Genomic DNA, 8,804 nt, shown 5'->3' on the forward strand with positions numbered 1-8,804 from the left:
TCCAGCTGGGTCTGTGCCACCAACGGGCACCTGGACCCACTCCGAACCTCATGAAACAGGATGCATATTTAACTCAGAGGCGTGCATTTGTGCGGTATCTTCCAGCAGACACCAAAGGGCGCCTGCTGCACCTTTATTCCCTAACCTTTAAGAGTTTTATCCACCTATTGGAGGCTTCTTTTTTTTTGTTTGTTTTTTTTTTTAAGCGGCTGATTCACTCCTCAGGCTGTGTTTCAGCTCTTGGACCGTGTCCAGAGTCACACAGGCCTGAAAGACAGCCATCGTTATCCAACTCTCACAAGGTGTCATTGTAGGGATCCAATGATTACCATATCAGCACCACATGAAACATTTATGGCTTGCTGGCGTTGACGGCCTGGCAGGCATCCTAATTTCCAGCACAGAGCCTGTCAGATCCTATTGTCACAGGTTGTGGTGATACAAGCAGTGAAAAGGCATCAGGCTTGAAACTGTGCTGCCACCTGTGGTCAGAAGGAAAACTTCTGAATATGAATTTCTCCACACTACACCTGACACAGCAGCACAGCAAAAAGACAAACTCGTAAAACTTCACATCACTCAGCTATGACAAGAAGGTGGTATTTTAAAACTTTCACGACTCCTTTTACTGAAACTTAACTTTGAATATTTAAACTTTAGCAACTAACTTTCTATGTGGAGAAGTTAAACTCTACCTTTGTCCCCTCAGGTTTGTTTGGCAAGGTGCTTCCCTGTTGTGTAGCACAGGTGATCTGCAAGATTTGATGACATCTAGTGGTGAAGTTGCAGATTGCATCAGACTTGCGCTTCTTCCCAATCCAGCCCTGAGGTGAGTGAGCGTGAAGGAACATCTCAGGTGACATCAGACCTCACAAATAAGCCCCTCCTTCAAAGTTAGTTTATGGGATGTGGTGTAAACACTGCCTGCTCATGTTTGTGTCAACTCTTTCCAAATAAGGCCTCTTCAAATGGTTTAACCCAAAGATTAGCTGCAGTATTGAAGATTTTAACTCTATTTTTACACTGGATCAGTTGTATGTGATTTATTTTGGTCATAATTTTATTTTTTTCTTACAGCTGTTAGCTAGCACTGGATTACTCTAGTCTTACCTTGGGCATGCATTATTTCTATACAGCCACTGAAGTGCAGAGATGGTAAGCTTTTGGATGGTGTCTATCTGGTCTTGAAGCTGGTGTTCAAGCTAAAACACAAACTCAACTAGATTCTTAAATAAAAATGATGTAACCTTAGGGCAGTGATGGGCACTGATAAGATTTTTTTGATACCAATGCTCTTATCGATTCAGTCTTTTATAAATTCCCTTATCAATTCCTCTTGTGAATTTTATCTATACAAAAAGTAGCTTTACAGGTTTTCTGTTGAAGCCATTCATAAGCCTACACGTAACTTTTCCTTCATTTGCCTTATTTTGACAAGCCAAAGTAATACTGATGTATGCTAACAGCTAGCATGTCAGCACAATTTTCCATATACGCTAGCATCAAGCTTGTGGTATTTTGTTTATGTTGTTTTTGGCAAATAAGGAGATGGATACCACGTTAAATGTATTGAATATGAATCTCCTGTGAGAGAGTCGTTTACATTTATTTGGGTTTTTCTTCAGTAAAACTTCAAGCTAAAATCCTGAAACTGAGTTTTCTTGGGAAACGTTATCAAACTGCTAAGCTAAGGTAGCTGTGGCAGACTTGTTGATGTAAGGTGCCACAGCTCTGGCATAGTGTAAAGAATCAACAAGGGAATTAAGCACAAGGGCTAACAATGTTGATAGACTGAAACATTTCTTATCAGTTCTCAACAGGAACAGGTTCAGTTCAATTCCCGTCTCTATGTGAGTGGTACGGAGGCCTTAAAAGGTCATAATACATCTTGTTAGTCACTTTTCTTAAGATCTAGACTTATTTTTTTCTTTATGTCAGAAAAGCAATTCTTCTTTACTCAAGATATAGAGATATTTATCTTGTCTCGAGAAAAAATAAGCTTTTCCTCATGAGATAACTTTTTTCATGGATATCTAAAAATCAAATTGCTGCAAGCAGCCTGAGGACTGTATGCTAAGCTGCTCTTCTGCTGCCGGTAAGTAAAGTTGTGTTTTTCTTTGTTCTCTATGAAAAGCACTAAGAAACAACGTCTTCTGACCATTTATAGCAATTAACTGACTAATTTAATTTTAAAATTTCCAGAAAACACACTTCACTGTCTTGAGAAAGGAAAATACATTTTCCCATAATATCGAGAAAATCAAGATTTGTATCAACTGAAATTAACTAGTCATTTTAGGGGAACTATAATGTATTTTATGACCTCTTAGGGCTTCTGTATAATAGTGACTTTTTTGATTTGTAGACCACTAGAAAATGATCTTCTTTTAAGAAAACAAGATCTTTTTTTTTGTTTTAGAAGAGAATGAATAAAAAAATATGTTCCATTATGACCTTTTGGGGCCTCCATAGATTTGAGTCAAGAGTGTTTCCTCTTATTTTTTCCTGAGAACAAACTTTTTTATGCCCCTCCTGTAGATTTGATTTGCATTGTTTTGTCTCCTCATATTTAATTTGATAGTTCTGAAATAGTTTGTGGTCTTAAATCCCCATCCTTGCACATCCTGCATTATTTTCTGAGTTGGCTGATGACGGGGCTATTCCCTGAAGCTTACCTTGATCAGACACGTCCCTGGTGGTTTAACGTGTCTTGCAGTGACGGATCCACATGTTGCCCAAACAGCAGATGCTTCACTTATGAGCTGGCACCAGACTCTGGAGGTTCATTATCGTCCCTGTGTGGGAATCGTCTCCTGAGTCTACAGGAAGTGACGAGGTCAGATCCTGGACTCTGACCTCACTAACATCCCAAAGTATCGACATCCTAACACACTCTAACTTCCCCGTTCAGCTGTTTGTGTTTAGCACTCAGTAGCTTGTAGCAGCCGCCTGCAGGTGAGACCCAAATAGGCTGCTCGCTGGTACTTCATCACCCTCCTGTTGTTGTCACAGCCACAATTGGTTTGTACTCCCCATCTGCTGCATCAGCAGAGTCAGGACTGATCTGGTCACTTTGGAGCCCAGTTAGCTGTGCTCACTGCACTTCCCTGTTGATTCTGAGCCATCATTACAAATGGTATCTTTATGCGGCGGTGTTAACCCGGATAGCGCTCTCCCCTGGGTGCCTTTATTATCTATTCATCATGTTGTCCCAGTTTATCTCAGGATGAATCCGGCTGCTTCACTTCAGATCTAACTACACATACCTGGATATGTGTGGCCTAAGGGAGAGAGATTAGAAGATTACACCGTACTCAGCGGAGCGGCTTCGGTAAGAGCTGATAAGGAGGTGAAAAATATTCTAAGAAGATGCAGAAAGGTTATGAATTTGTGTTTGTGCTCTTTTAGCACCGATTTGTCTTCAAGGTCTGCTTGAATATGTTAAAACTATTATTTCCTCGGGGCCAGGAGCAGCTTCGCTGTGTCCAATCTGGTAAATAAATGAACATTTGAAACAGTGAAATGAAATGTTTTGGCCTTGTACCCAGCCTCGGAGCAGCCTCGGCGGACACTCCCTCACATTTCCTCGCTGCTAATTTGCATCGCTGAGTGGATCCTTTGTGTCACCTGGAGGTTTGGGGCTGAGCAATGTTGCAGCCAATTTCCAGATGGCGATTCGAAATGTGTGACTTATCCTCGTTTTCTTTCTCTGACAAAAACTGCACAGACTCCATTAGGCGGGGAACGCGTGCACAGACTGAAAGTGGAAGGTGTCCAGTGGTGTGAATATTCACATCTGCACCTGCTGAATAATAGACGATTATCAGCTCAGGTGGCTCGCTATCTACCTCGCTATTCACATCCTCTCTTCCATTTCATGACACTAATTTTTGCCTGGAATACTCAATAGGCTTGCAAAATGCATATTCCTTGTCTCCAAGTCCTGATCTTGTCTTGTATGCTGTCTAAAGAGGGAACAAATTCTTCAATGCCTCTGCAATATAGACCTCTGAGAGCCCCGGGTCCTGGCAGGCGCTCCTTACATTTCAACAGAAGAGAGACACCTACGGCCGGCTCTGTGGCGGCAGGGCCATACATCATCTGTCATCGCCAGGAGCCTCCACAGTAATGAACAAGTGATAATGGTATATATCTTGAACTTGAGTCTCTAAAGGTAGCTCATCCGGAGTCATTATTGTGCCACATAACCAGATGAGCTTCCTCAAATGAGATCATTTTTGTCACCCCGAGGACTGGAGGGTGTAACTGTTCTCAGAGTGAATAACTCATCCTCATTTGCCGCTAATGGGACTCCGTATTAAGGTGTTGTGCGAATGCAAGAGGAGTAGTAAATCCCATTTTCTTGTAATTTCAAATCTCAAGCTGTTTCCACACATCTGCTCCTTTGGTGGAGAGGCAGATTCATCTGCACGGGGATAAAAAAGGAGCATTTAATGAAGATTCATGCCCTGCAGGATTATGGGGATGTGTTAGGTGACGGTGGAGGAATATGTCATAATGACATCTCTCTGTCACAGAATTATTCAGTGTGTCCATCTCCTGGTTTCTCTCCCACCTCCTGCCTCCGTCTGTCCATCCATCTCGGCTTTCTGCAGGTATGCGATGCTACAGTTAACCCATAATGAGACATATGCATATGAAGCCACGGGAGGGTTTCTCAATCTGACAGCATGTGTTTGGAGCCACCCCAGGGATGTGTTTGCACACCAGGGTGGATGCTCTGATGGCTACAGCTGAGGTGTCATTTTTCATAAAAACAGACGCATGTAGGAATCCTACACACACACTCACACACACCGTCTTTTTGTCTTGCAGGAGTCAGCCGCAAAGTTGATTCGAAGTTGTAAACATTTACTCAACGATGTCCAGATGAGCTGCACAAGCGCCCCCAACAAGCCTCACATCTCCAGAGTCCAATTCAGCAAACACATGATTCAAGCTGTCAGTCATAAGTGCTGATGTAGCCGCGCTGAGAGTCCCCAGAGCTGGATATCACTGCTAACTGTCATCCAAGTACTTTGATTACTGGACTGGGGGAAAGAATGATGACTAAGGCCACTCTAAGTCCTGCTCAGACTCTGTAAGCCTGCAGCGGAAAGTGGATCAGGTCCAAGGTCCCATTTACACCCCTAACGTTTATATAACGTGTTCACAGTTCATAAATGGAGACCACTCGTGTTACTAACAAACATCTTTATCACTTTAAGGATGGCTCATGATGATAAGTGACATTGAGGGAATACAAATCAAGGTTTTATCAGTTCAAGGAATAAAAAACATTTTTCTAAACTTTTTTTGACAGTAATAAGTTGATGATAGTGCTTAGAGGAGGTAAGACTTCCCACTTAAAGCCCTGAGTGCTTATTTTTAAATCAGGGGGTGGGGACCATCCACACATGTAAGCTAAAGCTGTGGAGAAGAAGCCAACTGAGGCAAAGTGGAAAACTCTTCTGTGGTCAGACATCTGGCCTGTTGTCAGCTCACAGCTCAAAATAAGGCATCTCTGATGGTTTAGTGGTTAGGGATGGGTAGGGTAAGGTACTTTATCAGGTACCCATTTCCATCTGTAATACCGAATACCGATTCACATATAATCAAACAGTACCATGTTTAGGTATTTGAACCAAGCGGCAACCTCCGGTCTAAGAATATGAGACAATGCTGAAGTGCTAAAATCTGCTGTTTCTCGATTGTTTGCTTGAGGCTGGCTCCGGAAGTACAGGAAGTCACAAACACACCAAGCCACAAAAAGCTGTTTTCAAAGCAGAAATTAACCTAATTATAGCCTGGTTCAAAAAACGTCTCCTGTCTGAATCACTAATTTCACTATCGCCACACACTGTACAGGGGGGGAATTTTTTTCTTACTCTGCGGTTTAGAGGATATTAAGATCTCGAGCTCGCCCAATCAGAGGCACAGCTCGGGTCACGTGACCGACAGGCCCCCTATAGCTGTACGCAAAGCCCTTGGCACTTCCAATATGGCCGCGATAGCTGATCTGCTTCATTTTCCGTTTCAGAAACAGACGGGTGACGTCAGGGAGACTACGTCCATGTTTTATACAGTCTATGGCTTGAACGCATCCTTGTGACTGAGAGGGAGTGGCAGAGTAGGCGACTTTTCATGCTGGACATGAACACAGCATTACAAGTTTATATACTGAGAAATAAAAATGTTAAATTGAAAAACTCTCAATTTTCATTATTCCACAAATTCATATTTATTACCACATAAATACACTCAAAAGTACAGACAAATGGTATCATTGAGTATGGTATTTCCAGGTACCGGGCATTGGTACCCTATTGTTTCAAATGTGCAGCTTTCACATCTGGACAGGCTTCATCAACGCTTAAAGGTCTGAAACAACTTATGTCCCCATGAAAAAACATCTTCTTAGAGAAGCCTTACATATGTCAGACAATGCCAAACCACACTCTGCATCTGTTAGAATAGAATATTCTTTTATCAATCCCCCATAGGGGAAATTTTTTTGCTACAGCAGCTCACAGAAAAAGTGCAATAAATTGCAATAATAAAAAAAATAGAATAATAACACACTAAGAATGTGAAATTTGAAGAAATATAGAAAAGTAGAAAATATTACTATTTACATATTCACATAAAAACAAATAAGAACAAGATCAGCACTGTACCATAACAATGAGCGCTGTTACAACAGCATGGCTCTGTAGTAGAAGAGTCCACGTGCTGAAATGGCCAACTTGCTGTACTGGATACAAAATATTCTAGCATAAAAAAAAAAAAATACACCATATGAATCTCTGTTCCTGCTCCAATCCATTATGGTTCAGATTTTTATCTAAGTCAATGTGTCAACTCACACTGGATCCACGCCATTGTCTTGTCTGGTCTGGCTGCGTCCCTGCTCCGGCAGTTTGCAGCAGATTCACAAGTGTTCAATTTTTGACAGATGCAGGAGCTGTCAATCGTCTATTTGCAATAAGGTGGATCAAGTGTGACAGGAAGTCATGCATGGAAACTACCCAAAAACTCCCAGTGAGTTTCAAAATAAAACAAAGCGTGTCAAACCCCGATTGTATTTAGCATGACTACACCAACAAATGGATATAATGAGCGTAGCCAGATCAGGTGTTGACAGGTTTGAGGTTTGAACCAGGAGAGGATCATCAAGTTGGGACGGAGATGCATGGTGTAAACACTGAGTGAGAAAACCCTGGACTGTTTGGCACCTTACGTTGGACAAGAACGGGACCACATTCCCCACAGCTCCAGGAACTGGTCTCCTCAGCCCCTGAATGTTTACAGACTGTTGTTAGAAGAAAAAGACGGAACACGGTCATCGAATTCTGAATTGCCTTGTCTTTGCTCTATTGTGAAGAAAATGTGATTTTATGTGATTTGTAAATCATTGTATCCTGGTTTTATTCACATTTTACTTTCCTATTTGTAACTGGGGTTGAACTGAAGGTGTACCGTGTCACAACCTTGTGATCCTGCTGCGTCACTCTTTGTTTACAATAACTGAAATAGAAAGTAAAGGATTACTATGACAGTTATTGGAATAGCATCTTGGTGAACGGGCTGTGCTGTACATTCTGTACATACGGCATCAAATGTACATATGTCTATGTTGCAGTATGGAGCCTATGCAGCTTGTCTTTCTGGAATTATTATGGTTTTCTTCTCTTTTGAAAATTGTTATTGCAAATTCACTCACCAGAATCTATGGCTACTGAAATTTGATGCAGAAGTTTAAATCAGTTGAATGTTTTCTGTGCATCTTGCAGAATTGGAGCTGAGTTACTAAGTTGCATGACATTGAAATCTAAAGTGCATTATGGGATATTCTCTCTGCTCTGTCTTGCTGCAAATGTATCATCCTTGAATCTTATTTCAATTTACCATCTTGTGAGGAAGTGGAACAAAAATCTCTGAGAAAAACCACAAAGACACTTAAGAGAAACGGCGCTTCAGAACTTTTCACCTCAGCGTGTAAATTGCTGGGGGGAAAGACAAATTCAGAAATGTAAATGCAGCCCGGTGTGAGCTTTTACATAAAGGCGGATAATCCCCCCGGGGCCTCATGAATGAGCGTCTGAATAACAGCCGAGTTTTCCAGGAACACACTGAAACGTCCCATGTCCTTTTGCTCTTGAGATTAAAGCAGCACATGTCTGCGCATACGGTTCCACTAATACCTCTAAGATCTGTTACTTTTTAAAGGGATGATTCATGGCGGCCAGCTCGGTTCCATATTTAAGCAAAGGGGGCCACTATTGCGAAAAAGAAGTGAGAAGTATGTGAAGTATTTGAGTTATTTTAAATGTAATGTCGTTTCAGAGCTAGCAGGTGCGGCTAAAAGCACAACAAGTACAAAGTGCGACCATGTGTGCGAACGCTGGTGTATTTCTGTGTGGTACACAATGAGATCATGGAGGTGACATCAGCTGATTGAGCTCACACAGCATCCTACCCCCGGTCTGCCCTCAGGGGTGGGTGGGGAGCAGGGTGCTATCTGTGGACTTGCAAAGTGACAGGACCAGCTGGGGCATGAAATCCTGTAAGACAGGCAGTCGGTCTGGGAGACACACGACCACGAGCTCTCACATTTGAAGCAGCCGGATACTCTGTGAGAGGGGACTGCTGCCAAACATCAGGAGTTCTGCGATAAACCTGTGGAGCTGATCATGTTTGCTCAGGAACGTTTTAGCAGCGGTCAGTATTCACAGAAATCTTGGCCTGTTGCATGCTAACACCTCTGTAGAAGTGATTGGATCGAAACTTTTCACTTTTCAACA

The sequence above is a fragment of the Halichoeres trimaculatus genome, unplaced genomic scaffold (assembly GCF_033239565.1).
Source record: "Halichoeres trimaculatus isolate MK-OKI-2021-1 unplaced genomic scaffold, fHalTri1.1 fHalTri1_scaffold_15, whole genome shotgun sequence".
NCBI lineage: Eukaryota > Metazoa > Chordata > Actinopteri > Labriformes > Labridae > Halichoeres > Halichoeres trimaculatus.